We start from the raw sequence: 18,218 nt of genomic DNA on the forward strand, positions 1-18,218 counted from the left end.
CACGTATTACACATTTCTCAATTTAGGTGTATACCCAAAAAAGTATTTACGACTACACCACTGACTTAATACGAAGAATTAAATTAAAGACTGATATAGATAAAAAATTTTTATTGTTCAAAATCTAAAATAAAATAGTTTTAGTAAATATTAATATTTATTATTTTATAAATAATTTGCTAATATCTTACATTAATTTTGTCGGCTGTTTTTATTTTTAGATACACCCGTTTTTAGCTATACAAGATACTCATTTAATTCAATTCAAATAAATTAATATAATAATAACTACTAAAGAAATATTAAGATAATACAGTTATCCGTAATTTTAGTCATTAAAATGTATACATCATGTATACATTAATAATTCTAAAATAGACAAAATTTAAATGATTAATTAAGTCCAACAAACATAAATCAATATTTAAAAAAAAAATGATACAAAATTAATATTTTTAATGACAATAATTAAAAATATAAAATTTCATCATTGACTATTATTATTTCTGCCGCGTGGTTTTATTAATAATTGTATGACGTTATTACTTTATGAGTCGATAAACACGCAGTCGAACAACGAATTATCGATGTTTTAATAACGCCGCCGTGCAAAGGCGACCGGTTTCGAACGCTGTTTGAAAAATTTAACAAAAAATCGTGGTCCAGGTGAGGCTCGAACTCACAACCCCGGCATTGCTCACGACTACTGCCTTATAAGTACCGTGCGCTAACCGATTGCGCCACTGGACCCGCACGGCATTCCGACCCGAAACAATGTGTTTTGACTCACATCGAATTCCTGAGACTACACAACGGCAACAATTTTATAAAAAAAAAAACTAATAATGCCGTTGAATAAAATTAATTAGATGCGCGTATTTTCATACGACGAGTACGACCTCGATGATGATCATTATAATTTGTATTACCGAATACCGGGTCGCGACATAGCAGGTACTCGAATCTTGTGTGTTGACTGGGAGGAGGTAGATTCCCAAATTGCGTTCTAATTATAAATTTATAACAATTAATGATATTTAAAATTATTTATCATACCATATACGTTCGGTAATGGGTGACTTTTCGTAAAATAATAATAACATAACGTTATTTATAAATTATACATGTCAAATCATAATTATATCATTTTATGTCAACAAATCAACGTAGGTATATTTAAAACGTATAACAGCCAAACTATAATACATCACAACAAATATTTTTAATCACTTACTACTCTTGGCTACATGATTTTAAGTAGGTACAATTGATTAATTTCATGTTATCTATATCGAATGCCTATCTACCTAATAAATTTATTTTCAATTGATTTTATAATTATTTAAATTTTGCTTTTTAAGGGTGCATTTTTACTTTAGATCCTTAAGTGCTTAAAGTGCTTTTATGTATATCATGAATACAATTGAAATATATATTATTTTGCATTAAAAAAATACCAATTTTATGTCATTAATTATCATTAAGTAGAGTTATTTATCAAACTTAAAGATATGAATAACAAAAACTATTTATGTTCGTCCAAGTGGCAAAAAATATCGTGGTTTTATTGTAGCCCTCCCCTGTGTGAGCATTACAAATAAATACGCCTACCTCACTTATTTAAATTAAATTATTTTATTTTATAAGTTAAAAAAATAATTCATAGTTTAAACAGTATAATTTATTATTAATATTATGTCAACATTTTAATTTAGTGTATACTATTCACACTTATCAAAATAGAAGGAGATTAATTTCTATTGTTCTACAAACAATAATTCTGTATAAGCATCTAAATAACCTTGTGCGGCACTGAAAATCATTATAAACCTCTCTTTTTAGACAATTCTAATTTTAAACCTACTACCTACTAATAATGATTGAGTAGTGATAATAAAATAGTAGACGAATAACTAGCTAAAAAAGGCAAACAAAGAACCTGCTTTATTAATGGAATATCTAATGGCACTGCAAACCACGCGGCCGCATATTAGGGCGGCAAAATTGTATTGATTATTCATTTTGTTTTTATATGTAATAAACTTATAATTTTTAATTTATTTTACCATTTTAACATTCTGAACGACGTATTATGATTTTGTATTCATTTATTTTTAATGAAGTAATATTTACTTTTTTTTTCAGGAACTCGTCGATGCCGATTTTACGACGACTATTGTATTTATTATAGCTTATCTAATTGTCTATAAAATATAGATCAATACACTATACGTTATATAATATGATATACTATTGGAATTAGGTATCCTTCGAATATTTATCTCGACATCAGCTATACTAACTCAACTAACTGTACTGCCGAACGTTCGTTTTCCGTTTTAAAAAGAATGGAAAATTATTTACGATCAACTAAATTGCAAGAAAGATAAAATTCCTTAGCCAAATTAACTTTAGATAGTGACTTAACGTCATCATTCGAATATGAAGACATCTTTGATGACTTTTCAAGAATGAAATTTAGAAAAAACAAAATCTATGAACAGTTAATATTAAAACCACCTATATTATTAGTAACATTATTATTTATTAAATTTATCAAATTATGTTTTTCTTCTATACATTTTTAATTTATTAAAATAAATACTAGATATTATAATATTTGTATCAGAACGTTTTCTTTTTAAACTTAAACATGTCGTGAGCTGATCAGCTAGGATTAATGTTTTTTTAATAATAATCTTAAATTTGATTTTAACAATAATATGTATTGAAAAAAAAAATTACTTCAATTTTTACCGGTATATATTTTAACACATTTCAAAATTTACCAAAGTAATTCTATATAGGTTACCTATAGGCTATAGGTACATCGTATATAGCTATATAATCTACTTATTAACAAGCATCTCGGTATAATCAGTGTGGCTATTTACTTGGCCAAGCTGGTTATAATGATTATATCATGGCACAATAGTTGAGAGTGGTACCTATAATTAATAATTAGTAATTTCAAAGGGTACAGTCTAAAAAGTACTTATATTCCGGTTATTCCGCTACACTTTATGTTCACTACAGCGCGTATTTCATTCATTAAATTTGGCATTTGTACATTCGTCAAAATATACTATATAATAATATTCGTATTTATATAGAACAATAATTAAGTTGAAAAATGTTATTAAAATTCCTGCTAAGTGAACGGGATTATTAAAACATAAAATAAAATAATTTTTCCCTCAAACCAAATGGAATAAATTAACTTTTTAGTGTGAGACTAGGTAGGTTGAACTACAAAAAAATGCTAAGACATTCAGACATATAATATAAGCCTATTGTTACAATTTTAAATTTACTACAATAATTATGTAGAGACATTGAAACATCTCAAAACTCTAAAGCTACACAATTATATAAATGCATAAAAACAAACGAAGTCAGCGCCAATATATGATATGCATAACGCAATACACTAACAATTAAGTACAATATTATAATGAATAGTGATCAATACTACAAATATATTAGTCCCAATACGTCGAAGTACGCAAAATCTCAAATAATTCACCTTCACTAAAAATCACTTTGAATGAAGAGAACACTGATGTGACTATCTGTACATTCTTCCATATGATAAAAAGTAAAAAATTGTAAATTTTCAAAATATGCTGTAACTGTAACTACCGATATGTATATAAAGATAAAATTTATATTATTATTTATTTTGATATATTAAGTTAATGTAAGTTAAAAATCACCATAGCTGAAGCCATTATATCGGATATATTTAAAAAACGAGTACAATTCGTTTATATAAGTACGAAAATTGACAAAACTTTTTTCTATTATTTTGCCAGCATGTAAAATATTGCAGTTGATAAAATATGATTAAAAGCAAATCAATCATACATGTTAAAATGATTTTAAGAGAAGTGATAGAAATGTGAAAAGATAATGGACATTTTCTAAAAATGTTTAGTAAATCAGAAATATTATTTATATCTGCTAACGTCGAAGAAAAAATAAAATTTCCAAGAATAGTCATAAAAAAAAACTGATTTAATATGAATAGTAAAATGAAAATTTTTATTACTCAATAAAAGATTTTAAAAACACAAAACAACGTTATTGTCTTTGTATTTATTAATATCAACAATTCTGTATGAAATCTCCAACATTACAAACAATACAAAATAATATAACAAATATTTAAACATTTTTAAATTTTTACCATCACATTCAGAATCAAAATGTAAGAAAATAAAATGGATTACATTCATAGATATTGATTGTCCAAATAAAACAATATGGAATTATTAAAGTATTGTAGACCCGAAATTTTTCCTAATATTTATTTATTATTATTATAAGTACTAGCAAGTATGAGTCTAGGTTTTTATAGAAATTACCGAATGTCCTTTTTTAAGATATTTTTACGATAATATACACAGAAAAAGACAGACAACTGCCACCCTCCTCCTAAAATAATATATAAACACTGATTTATCTGTTATGTATGATGCATATATTTTACGAATAGTTATGTAAATGACCAATGTCAGTTTTATCGAAACAATATTTGTTATTATTTTGAATATTGTTTTGGAATTATGTAACAACGACTAACATTATTCGTATGAAATCATTTATAAATTACTTTTTAAATGTTTTAAAAGTATAATTAAAACACTGATGTATATATTTTAACTGTTCACGCTTCTCTTTGCTTAAACATTTGTTAATATTGCAATATATAAGTTCGTTCATAATCTTTATTTTATAAATTTCTCATCTTTGATTATCAAATTATATTGTAATCAATTATCTACATTTGAATCAAAATAATATATAATTACAAAATAAGATTATAAACAGCTAATAATAAGAGTTTGTCGTGACTATATAGTTGTTTTTTTAATAAATCGTTAGTGTTAAGTCTTATTTTATTAATGATTAATTAACAAGTAATGACTAACGTTTTGTAAAATTATGATAATTTAAATGAGAAAATTACTTAAGCATATTTTTGATTATTATGTCAAATAGAATTGTCTTTAAGTGGGTTTATAATATCATATATAAAATTAAATTTTTACTAAAACTCCGATAAACTGTAATTAATTATTTTCCTGTAATATAGTATTTTATGTATAATAACCAGAAATGTTTTCTATATATTTTAAATACTTATTACTGCTGCAAGCCTGCAAAGTATAAATTATGCAATTGTATGAATTATCGAACATTTTCAATTATAATGCTATTTCAAACCTTTTAAATCTATGAGATTTAAACAACATCTAATAAAAACTACACGATTTATTTATTTCACTTTTGTCCTTTCTTTTATTATAAACATAATAATTTGTAAGATGGGTATAGACTATATTTTATAATTTATATATGTGCACAGTTGCACTACAGAATGTATAATACATAAAATATTCAATCTAACCAATGAAGATGAAAATAATAAAAATGAACAACCGCTCTATTACCCTCCACATCATTATATCGTCACCGTCAAAATATCAAAATATTTAACTAAATTTAACTTCACTAAATTATTATTATTATTTCGCGCGACGAGACGCAAATTTACGTTTATACTTTATAGTAGCATAGTGTTGTTTACCAGCGACTTCTGCTATGTATAGGTACCTACCCTACCTCCCCTCGAACGCGTTCGATCATTCTCGTCCATTTGTTTTTGTTTTTTTCCCTTATTGTTCCACCACCACCCGTCATTGCGTTCCCGTGTCCCTTCACCCACCACTGCCAAAACCACGACCCGTTGCCCTTATATACACCCCCATCGTGCAATGCCCGTGCCATCGCCATGCCGGAGCGAAGATTACTCGACCCTTGTCAAGCGGCGTGGACCGTTTAATGTTATTGGTATACACGCCGGAAGTTTTATTGTTGTACTCAAACGTAGAGTTTTTGCCCTTTCCGGTTTGATTTACTGCTCGTATATCGCCTGCGTCGGATAATTGTATGGATCGTACATACGTTCGTATGTATATATAATATATATATATTATTGCATGGCCCACGACGACGGCAATATTATTATTTGTCGCACGCGATCAGTTTGGGTAGGAAAATGACAAAAAAAAATATATCGAATCGACGTTTTTCCACAGCTCGTAAAAAACGACACTTGCGGACATGCCCGCTTGTCCATCCGTCCGTCCTCGCGACGCGTTTATTATTGTAATAATATGACACCGCCGCTTCAGCTATATATTATAATAAAATACAATACAGAGGTTTTGCGTTGTTGTTAACGGCGAATGTTAAAAAATGTTAATGTTAATGTTTAACCGAGAAAACAATATTATAATATAGTATATAATTTATATGTTCAGTTGCGGCGGCGCGGCGGTTGGGCGGGAACGAAAAATGTGTCCCGGTGTTTAATAGCTGCCGCGGGACCAGCAATAATAATAATAATATAACAGCTCCAGAGAGCTTATAGTTACCATATAGGTACGTACTACACTATGTCACTATATACATATTATACTGCTGTTGAGGTACGTCCGAAAACAAAATGTTTACATATTATATTATATGCATACATTGTACATTTGTACATGCTGCGGGTGTTGTCGCCCTCGACTTGATAAGTATAGGACGGTGCAGTTGTACACGGCATCAGTACCAACTGTGGTGTAATGTGTGAGGTCGCGTTATTATTGTTATTATTATTACTAGGTTTAAAAAAAAATATAAAAAACTCGTCTGTCGATGATGGTGTGGTGAATTTGTGCTCTAGGAGCGAGCAAAAAGAATTGATTACTTTTATCATAATTATTATTTAAGTATATTTTATTACAATATAAATTTTTAATTTGTTACATTATTATATTATTATTACAATTTATCTTATCTGTCGTAGGAAATGGCCGTCTTATTCGATTATTGATTTTATTTTAAAGTATATTACATTTAGTATATTCATGTGTACAATATAAATATACTTATGTGTACCTATCATGTTTTTGATATATTTTGATGTTGTTTATTTTTTTAATTACCTCTTCGTCTCCCCTGTGAGACCGTATCACTGTGTATATACATACAGATAAATAGATAATATATTACATAATGCATAAAAAAATATCAACCAAGCCGAAATGTTTTGACTTTTATCAAATGATATACCTAGATTAAATAATTTAATATATTTCTACCTAGAATATATGAATACAATTATTGTTCACAATAATATTTTGTAAAGGATTTATAATAGCTGAAAAACCAAAAGTACATCTGGAGAGATTAATTAAAATTAAAATAACCAGATGTTGCCCTTAGGAATTAAATGTATAATAATACACGGACTGCATCTGTAATTTGTATATAATATATATTTAATAAATATAAAGAAAATGAATAATATGCAATAAAATAAAAAAATAATAAACAGCTCTCAACCTGGCTTGAACGTGAATCAATTCTCACGTCTTATAAATTAAAATAATACTGATAATAATAATTTAATATAATAAAATTCTAATATAATAATAAAAGCTCGTTAGCCTTTACTGTTGGACGCTGGAGTCACTAGATTGGTTCTGCACACACTGCCGTGCCAAGATCTATAATAATAATCATAAACATAATAAAACAATAAAAAACAAGTGATCTCGCACACATGCTACCTGTAGTCACCAGTTTCAATACGAACAATGAAAACACAACATAACGAAGATCACTGTTACCACTGGTGCCATTGTGTACGATCTCCAGTTTATCACCCCCTAAGCTGAGATACAAATATTAATTCAACTGGCAATAAATGTCTCTAAACGATGGTCACAGGATAGTAGATGTATAACAAATCACAATGGCACGCTAATCAATTTACAATACAAAGATTGGATCTAGCAACACAAAAATTGATCCAAGACCACGATTCAGTCCGTTAAGTTGTTGGTTTAAAAAGAAAGTCTTGAACGAGTTCTTCGTTTGAGCTCAACGACATAACGGTCGAATTATTTACCGAAATATAGGACCAAGCTGTCAGGATTCACACACAACACTTAAACATTGAACAATTACTAATGACACTGAGAGAATGACTTGTTCATCCTCTCGGTCACAAATTCACAAAATTAATGATGATAAATGAATAACATACTATGTTTGTATTTCTGTAGATGATTACACTCGCTGCTATCTGCTATCACTTATAGATACGCGTGGATAACATGACATAACATACTGACTATAAGTCTACAAAATATATATACAATAATATAATACACTACTTTGGCTGCAGCAATACTATTGACTATTTCACAAATGATCAATTCATTTCCACAAAACTATACAATACTAGTAAAATGTCATTCACACACATATCTGAAAATTATTATCATCAATGAGTATGTATTTTGTAAAAGTGTCATGTGAAACGTTTACTGCAATATTTTTTGCAACGTTATATATATCATAATATGATGTTTTCATCTATAGACATGGACATGTGGTGCAACGTACCCGTTATCTCTCGATTTCTCCATAATAGTATAAATTATTATGTAACATAGTACGCGTATATAATTTATTGCAATATTATTTCAAAGCTTTTGTAGTATAAAATATATCCTTGCATAGAATGTTTATGATTGGTTTTAAAATACAACAAAAAAAAAATACCAAAGTACCGATTTATAGGTTAAAAAATGTGTTATAAATTTACAGAAAAATTGACGTAACATTTGTGATATATTTCTAATTTTTTATAAATAATTTAATAGTTTGTAAAACATTATATAAGTAAATTTTAAAGTGATTGATTTTCATTTTACCTTCAATCTGCATAATATACATGTTTTTTTATATTCGAAGAACCAATATAATAATAAACAATTAATTGAAAAATAATATCAAAACTCTTATTACTTGTACAATCTACAAATATATCTGTAGGTATGCATTCTTCTTCTTGGCTTTATAACTCTCCCAAAGGTCTATACTACCATCGTCACAGAATTCCGTCTATACCCATCTTGAATAGCTCCCATCTAAACTTCAACGACTAGTGTGCTTAAATATTTGTTTACCCCGTCGAACTATCGCTTATTTGGTATTCTTTGGTTTCTTCGTATGTATACTATACATACACACATATACATTGTATAGTATGTATAATATCAAGTAATATCCTAATAACTTCAGAACTTAAACGAAGAAAATATAAAAATAAAACCGTTTATTTCATACAAAATTGTATATTGTGTAATTATGTAACACAATACTAAAAATAGTGCTTTTTTATAAACATTCAAAGACATAAAAAAATTTGAAGATAAAATTGTAAAAAAATATATTTTATACTATAGTGCTAGGTTCTTATTTCGTTTTACGCATCTCGGCGAAGCACAGTATTGTATTATTATAAATTCGAAAGCAATGATAAATCATCATATTTGAAAAACGATTCAGAACGAAGCTCAATTTACTATAGTGTTTATTTCGTTTTTCAAGTATTAAGTGCTTTTCAAAATGAATTGTGAAACAGATTTTTGAAATACATGATATATGGGTATTAAATGGATATGAGAAGGTATAACCTGTAATATTATTTAAAGTCTTAATACTTAAGACTCAAAATTATTTCAAACGAAATTTAAATAAGTATATCAAATCATTAAGATGAGGTATATTTTTTGAAAGATAAAATTGACTTATTACAACTTAAGTTAATTTTGAATTCAATCAATTAGATATGTACGTATAACATAATAATATGATTGTAACTCATTTAAATGTAATAAAGTTTTATTGAGTACTTGAAATTTAATTAAAATTGTTTTGAAAGCATGGGTTGTAAGGTTAAAATCGGCTAATAGATACACCTAGTGTTTAATATGTATTATAATGTATAATCAATATATACATACATATAAGATATGAGCAGTATATAAAACTATAAACTATAGAACTTTAAAAGTTTAAAATATTTAAATAAATAATTAAGGTAGTTACACATTACAGTCATTTTAATTATAATTCAGTGTATACTTACCAGTTACCAATTTCCAGTATGACATGGTAAACAACATTAATAATTTTAAATATTGTTTTGAAAAAAAATATACTTTTTTATATTTTCCCGAAACAAATATTGAGATGAAAATAAAAACCAACTAGGTTTAAAATTAATAGTTTCCCCGGAAGTCTAGAGCAGAAACCTACACATTAATTTTTTTCTCACAACTTGTCCACTGTCATTCAATAAATACAGAAAAATAAATTTGAGTCAAAGATAATCCATAAACTACAATAATTTTATCTATTTACTTCAATGTTAAAAAATTTGAAAAATAAAAATAAGGTTAAAAAATATGTATTTTGTATCATTTTATGTACTTTATAAAAAATATAAAATTTTCAATTAAACTAAAGCAGCCAAGTGCTCAGTTTTTATGAAAGGGGTATACATTTTTGACTATTCTCAGACTACGTTTTTATAAAAACATATATATTCTTGTATTAACCTGCAGATACTAGTAGTAAGTTGTAATATTTTATTTATGTCCGTGTGTAAGTGGATTTCGTATATATTGTGTATGTATTATTTATTAATAAAATCATGGTGTAAATCACCCCGTAATGGTAGTAAATATATTTTCATTACTTTATCATTTATTTTATATGACAAAAATAAACCAAAGTGTGATATGCCTCCATACTCCGCACGTGAGGATGCCCCTGAAGTAAAGCTGTTAAAATTTACAAACAGTAGCTACTTATGTGAATATCAATTTAATATCTCCATGTAAAATATTAAGAGAATTTTAACCATTTTTCTGGTGGTTTTTCAATTTCAATTATATTTTATCAATTTGGTAAATTGAAGTATTATGTAATGACTTTTAAACTTTGATGAAAAAAATAACAATATTTTCTTTATGAATAGAAACACTATCTCACTGTACTATTGTGCATTATCTAAAGATATTGCAATGCAATAAACAATAAAAATTCAATGAAATTCGAATTGTTGTTTCGAATTTGAATCTACATACTATATATTGGGATCTAGGATGATCGTTTCGGAGAAAGTATTTTTACTTTACAGGATATTTAACCTGAACGATTCAGTCGAACGGAAAATGTACGACAACGAAAAAGGTCGCCCGAGGACGTAGGTATAGCCGTATCGCCATACAAGGTGTAGTTCCACAAATTTGTTATCTGTACAAGCAAACACTGTGTTGGATAACTTGGATATATTGCCCAGTACTCGTAATATTATAACTGTGATGCTATTCTGAACTATAGTCTCGTAGTTATATAATATGTTAAGCTGTGCGCTAAAGTAATAACTAATGACAAGTGTCAAGTGTACCGCAGTAGACAATAATAATAATCGAATACTTTATGTGTTGGCCTGACACCAAATTGGATACTATTATAGAGGTCGTCTGACACAGATAATAATCAACAGTAGTTCTGTAATACTCGAAATTCAGTATAAATTATAAATAATATGAGAATTAAGATTATAAAGAAATAATTTTTATTATTACATTTTTAAAATCATATAACAATATTAATGTGGTGTGTACAAAATAAAAAAAAAACACATGCCCAAATAAAAGTTCAATGCGTAACCTGCCATTTTTTTATAAAGAATATTTAAATATCGATGTAATAATGCAGTTTTATAGAGAACCTATAAGTAGACATATTTTTATCATGATCATTTATTATATCAAATACAAGTATAATAATATGCAACTATGCGATTTTTAAATTGAATACAATCCAAATAAGTTTAATGTATGCCCAGAAGCAAAAGTTTATATTATTTAAAATACTTTCAGTATTAATCAACTTTGTCTGCATTACAATTTTATAATAAATAATATATTATGCTCATTAATATTTATCATAACAAGAAGAAACTCATTTTAGTAGCTACAATATTAATGAAATATTATTCAAACAAAATAATGTAGATTATTTGACGTTTTGTAAATAAAATGGATATTTATTTTAAATTGTATTTTTTGATAAAAATAACTAATTAATCAAATGTTATACTTTTAAATACTTAAAATTGTAATATTATTATTTTTAAAAACAATTAATATGTTAATATTTAAGTTATTGATAAAGCTATTTGAAAGAGTGATGTACATTAATTAATTAATATGTAACAGTTTAATTAAACTACATTTATAAGTACATAAAAGAAAATAACAAAAATAAGATTAAATATAAATTTTTTTCTAAAAAAGAATGAGTATTTTATTAATTATTAAAGAAATTTAAATAGTTGACTATACTGATAGAAGAAAACCATGAAACGTTGAAACGTAAAAAAATAGGCTAGGTAAAAATTATTTTACTAAAACCAAAAAGATTAATAAATATATTTTGATTTATACTTAGCTACAAAACATACACTAAAAACAACATATAATCAACAACATGGTAATCTTTTAACTTCTCTTTTGTTGGTAACAAAAACTGTTATTTTAATGTATAAATAAAAAATAATACCAATAATACCTATAATTTATTCACATACGTATATATTATTTTATTTTCATAAAATGAATTGTAGGTACTTATAATATTACAAAAAAAACTAATCCTAACCTAATCTATCGAGTACAATTTAAATATATTTATTTCTTCTGCGAGTTACAACATTGTTATTAATGATTGAATTGTGAATTTTAGTTGTTCCATCGCCTTGCCAATATAATGGTTTAAAGTCAGACGTTTGGTATTATTTGGACAGTTATTACGTGAAAACACATAAAAGTAAATTTACGATCACACAATATAAATGTTCAAATAAAAATCAATTCTATTCCAAACTAAAATTTACTAGAAAAAACCTATTTTTTTTTTATTCCATACGCATTATACTATAGTTACGTGATATCTTTTTTTTATAAAATATCATAGACTTAATTGAATAAACGTGTTTACAAAAATGGTTAGCGTTAGGTATAAAAATTTTAAATTACTGCATGAAATATAATACTAAAGGAAAAATGTAAAAGCTTACACTATAGTAAAAAAAACTAATATTGAACATAACATATACAAATTATAAATTAAAAGTTAGGAAAAATATAATTATAAATTTATAACAATATGACCGTATTGTTCCATTACAGATATTTTTTTTGATTGATCTGACTATCATAATTATACTAAAATAGCAAAGTATATTATTATTATACGTGCACATATGAATTTAACGAAATGCAAGTTGTATGTAAACTATACCTAATATAGTATAATTATATAAGTTTGAAAGTTTAATAGAAATGTAAAGATTTCTATTTTAATAAAAAATCTGTGTTCAGTACACTATTAATTGTTCACGTATAAATATTAAGTATATAATTTAAACTAGGTATCATAATTAAAACAAAATGCATATTACAGTCAGCATCTCTGAATCTGTTAAGGGCGCTGTAAAATATTTAAAAACGTCAACATTTTTCTTTCGAATGTCGTAATTTGTACACCAAAAAATACGAACCCTTAAAATTTTCGATTCCATGCATTAATTTTATTTATTCACAAATTACGATTTACGGGTAATATTTATGACCTTTCCGCCCAACGCAGATAATGGCATTCCAAACACGGCAAATTTCACGTATATTATATATTAAACTAAAAATATAATATATATACATAGCATAGCCGGTAGATGCGAGACGCTTGCCGGGGAAACGAATATAATAATAGTGTTGTATAGTACTCGTAGTATGGCTACGACACTGACTTAACGACCATAAACTGCAGCCGCATTTGTTGTATGTGTAAGGAAAGGAAATCAATATAATTTTAGGGGTCGTCGACTAATTCGTCGCCCTGCATACCTGAGAAACTTTTTTTGTGTACCATAGAGGGGTGCTCTATAATAATGATGAGGAAAAATATTGAGTGTTTTTAAAAATAGAAAACAATAAACCATCGTGGTTCACATATTGTATTAATCTTACACAGGACATATAATTATTATTTTACATACCTACAAATTATACAAGGAGGCGAATACATGTAAAATATACGTGCCTATAAGTATTACAGAAATTACACCACAATAACACATAATGTACCTATATTTAGTACTTACGTAGACACATAAATCTAGATTGACGACAGAAGCATATTTGTGCATGTGATAAAATGATTAGCTGATGTATTTTCCTTCCATATACTGCGTATTAGTTAATATCACTGAAAACTTGTGGATCATAAACTGTATGGAATTTAAAATGTGGATAAAAAGTCTTTTTAAACTTTTCAGGTTACCCAAAATAATTAATAATCAGATTCAAAAATCAATTAATGACTATTTAATTGTTTTTGTTTATAAACTTATTGATAATTTAATTTATTGAAAAATGTTTATTAAAACAATATATACGTATATCATATATATTAAATTGTATTATTAAACCTTAACATTATCGATATTAAGTTAGTATTAAACATTTTAGTACTTTACATTTTCTGTATTCATTTAAACTCAAAATTTCAATTAAATTACAACTAAATAATCTTAAGTGTTAAATAAACAACTTGTAGTTAACTTGATTATAATAATTAGTATTATTAACTATAAAAATATCATCTTAATACAAATATAATCTATTTTTAAGTTTAATAAAATTATACAATAAAATGTTTTTAAACACTCTTTTTGTAATAGGTACTGTTATTATTAAAAAAATTATATGTTAGATAATATTTTGTAAAGACAAACACTACAAACATTTAAATGTCCAATATCTAGTATTTATACTTTTGATACTTATTTAAAAATTGAAAGTAATAATATATCTAATTTAAAGTTATGTAAATCATATTATTTTGAAATTTGTTATTTGTCTAAAAAAATGTAACGTTTCTTGCAAATTATAAACTAATGTACAAATTATTACATAATTATAACAGCAGTTCATTTTATATTACTATTAAAATGAATAATAATATTATTTTATTATATATAGTGAGGTTTTTACAGATGTTACCGGGTTAAGAACTATTTGTCTGGTGCTCATAACAAAATCGTGTTATTACCCTTGTTAAATTGAAACCATTGAAGTAGAAATCTCATCTAATTATACCGCATTAGACGTTAATATGAATTAAATAGTTAAGATAGCCCATATACAGGCCTAGATCGAACCAGAAAGTTACTGAGCTTAACTCGTTGAGCCAGAATATATTTTGGGACTATATTAAGCAGTATATTAAATTTAATTGTTCTAACCCACTTTAACAGATTTTTAACAAATAAAAGTTTTAAAACTCAGTGAGTCAGTTCTTACCCTGCCCGGTATACTGTCCGTATATATTTATTATTTACCAAACGTATATAGTTGACTAAAAACGTATTACGTAAATACTAAGATAACATTTAAGCATAAAGAATGGAGAAAAATATATTTGTTTAGTAATAAATTATGTTAGAAATTTCATTTATACAAAGTTCAAATCAGATAAACTCTTGTTGTAGTTTTATTTCATTATATTTTATATGGTAAACATTTGTTTTTCTTTTAATAATTTCAAATATTCATACACAAAACTCCTTTGAAGCATTTATGTCATGAACAAAAACTATTGGGGCCAAAGTCATGCGTAAATATCAGGTAATCTTCAAGTTGTAAATTATTAATTTGTGTTTTTGAATAAATAACAAAAGATAAAATATGATGTAGCATAGACTGATAGTTAAAATGCTTAAATTGTATATCGTACAAGTAGGTCGAACTTGTTCAATCAGATTATTTTATATAATATCTGCTGACCCAGGCCCGTGTCACTTGTGGGGAGGCGTTGTATTCCTCCGTACACTTTAAAAATCCCTTAAGAATATCCATATATAATTATTTTGTTATTTTCAATTCCCTCCCTTCCAAATACTTTCCCCACCTGAAGATTTGTCCGGCTACATTTCCACGCCGACTCCGTTATAAATTTAACTAGTAAAGGCGTACAGCTGTACTCGTATAATATAACTGTGTATACATAATACGAAATATATCTAAATATAGCCATATCTAGTTATTTTTCTCATCAAAATACGATTTCTGAAATCGGATTTCATATGGATGGTAATATAAAACGAATAATATAAGAAAATTGAATTAAGTAGGTAAACAAAACGCAAATATAACTGCTAACTAGGTTTTGTTTTTTTTTGCATTGCATTTTTATGATAACAATATATTATATGTTGAGTTTAAAATTGCAAATAGTTCAATGTTTGAAAATTATAAATATATTGAGCTTCCGCCACTTGTATAGATATGACACATTTGCGTCATGAGCTTGAATGCAATACAATCATAACATAAAAAAAAAACCTATGTTGTTTAAAAAAATCTATATTGGTTTCATTTAGACTTAATCACTCGCTCATGTCACTTAAAATCGGTTTTTAGTTTTACCTTAGTTTTTCCTTACTCGCACTATTGCATCAATAATCGATACTGCTTATTTATTTATTAATTATTTATAGACATTACAGAGTCTACAGCTATATATAGCTTGTAGATAAGATTTACAGTCGATAGCTGCAGTAGAAACTTTTGGAGCTTTTCCACTGACCGGGATGAGTGTTTACAGAAAAAAAATCCCCATTATAAAACCGAAACACTATTTCTCGCTTCGATCGGATTCTAAAACTACGTACACAAAGGGGACGTGTGCAATAGGAAAGAAAAACCCATGGCGCCGCCGTCGATGGGGTTAAATTGAGTTATGCGGTGAGACATGTCGAAACACTGCACAATGGCTGAGCGAAACAGTGGGCGGTGAACGGTTGGCGCACGAAGGAATGAGACCAACAACAAGCATAGACATATATAATTGTTATTATGTGAATACGCATACACACGAGACACGACTCCGTACGCGCGACGAGTTGTTTGTTTTGGGTTTGCGCATTTTAAATGTACGACTGCAAAATCTCTATGGTGTGCCCATAATACAGACGTATTTACATCGCAGCGTAGACATATATATATATACATATTTTGTGAGATTTTAGGTATTTCAACAATATCATTATATGGACCGTCGTAGCACAGTCTATATACCTACGGGCTATGACTATAATATAATATACTGCAGGATGCGTCGACCGCCGCCGTATGTGTATCGGTCCCGGTTTTTAAATTTTTTTCTTTTATAAGAAACAACAGTCCTATGCTCGTAATCCGTACGCCGTGCAATGTTAATTAATATATTATTACAGTATGTAAACTCCGTGAACCGTTTAGAAACTGTGTTGCCACCGTACGGGACTCATCTAGTCGGAGAAACGGACCATATAATATTGCAGATGTTATTAATGGAAATTATTGGTATTCGTAGAGTTATGAGCATCATAATAATATATAAACAGTATATTTTATACTTACGATGTTATAAAACCATATTGCGATACCCAAACGTTCTGTCAAATCGTTTTCGGCCGACTATATATTATGCATAAACTAGTGATCGCTCTTCAGATCTGTAATCAATCAATAATATTTTCCATTTATTTTGAGATTAGGTATTATATTTTTTCGTGACACACTTATTTTATAATATTATATACATATTTATTAAGTCCAAGAACCTCGTCGTCGCGTGCGTATGTGTGTGTGTGTGTGTGTGTGTGTGTGTGTGTGTGTGTGTGTGTGTGTGTGTGTGTGTGTGTGTGTGTATGCTAACGTCTCGTCGTCATTGTCGTCGACAATAAACCTAATTTCTGGCGACGGCAAAATATATATCCATTATTCATGGGATAAAGAGAGATATTGGACAAACATGAATAAATTACAAATTTATGCAGAGTGAAAATTGCTGAGCCCTGCCGCCAACGGGACGACGACTATGTAAACTGTGTGCGGGTGTGTACGGGAGTGCGTGTATGTGTGCGGCTACGAGTATAATATTATTGTACTCTCTCGCTAGCACCACGTTATTGTATACTTTTGATCTCTTATGGGTTGCACCGACCTACCGTTCACGGGCGACGCGGCGCCCCGTACGCGCCTCTACGTCATATCCAATTATTTTATTAGCCCACTTTAGACAGACTACGCGTTAAAACCCCGACTGAGAGTATTATCCGCAACAATACCATAAAAATATGTGTGTGTGTAATTTACGTATGATACGAGTATTTTACAATATAATATATTATATATTGTGTAATAATAATTTTTTTTATTTAAATTTTAAAAATTATAACTAAATAT

The 18,218-nt window shown here is 27.6% G+C and overlaps 1 protein-coding gene and 1 non-coding gene across 3 annotated transcripts in view; both read right to left on the bottom strand.

The window, feature by feature from the left end:
• LOC113556761 overlaps positions 1 to 18,218 on the bottom strand; it is a 169,712-nt gene that overhangs the window by 121,870 nt on the left and 29,624 nt on the right. The window contains exon 2 of one of the 2 annotated variants that reach the window (XM_026961892.1): positions 17,391 to 17,485. The exons of the other annotated variant lie outside the window; for it this stretch is intronic. The gene's annotated coding sequence lies outside the window, so the exon portion shown is untranslated. The remainder of the gene's footprint in view (positions 1 to 17,390; positions 17,486 to 18,218) is intronic. 2 annotated transcript variants of the gene reach the window in all.
• Trnai-uau lies at positions 659 to 750 on the bottom strand. The gene is given in 2 exon segments: positions 659 to 694; positions 713 to 750. It is a non-coding gene; the product is annotated as a tRNA-Ile (tRNA).

The sequence above is a fragment of the Rhopalosiphum maidis genome, chromosome 4 (genome assembly GCF_003676215.2).
Source record: "Rhopalosiphum maidis isolate BTI-1 chromosome 4, ASM367621v3, whole genome shotgun sequence".
NCBI classification, from domain to species: domain Eukaryota; kingdom Metazoa; phylum Arthropoda; class Insecta; order Hemiptera; family Aphididae; genus Rhopalosiphum; species Rhopalosiphum maidis.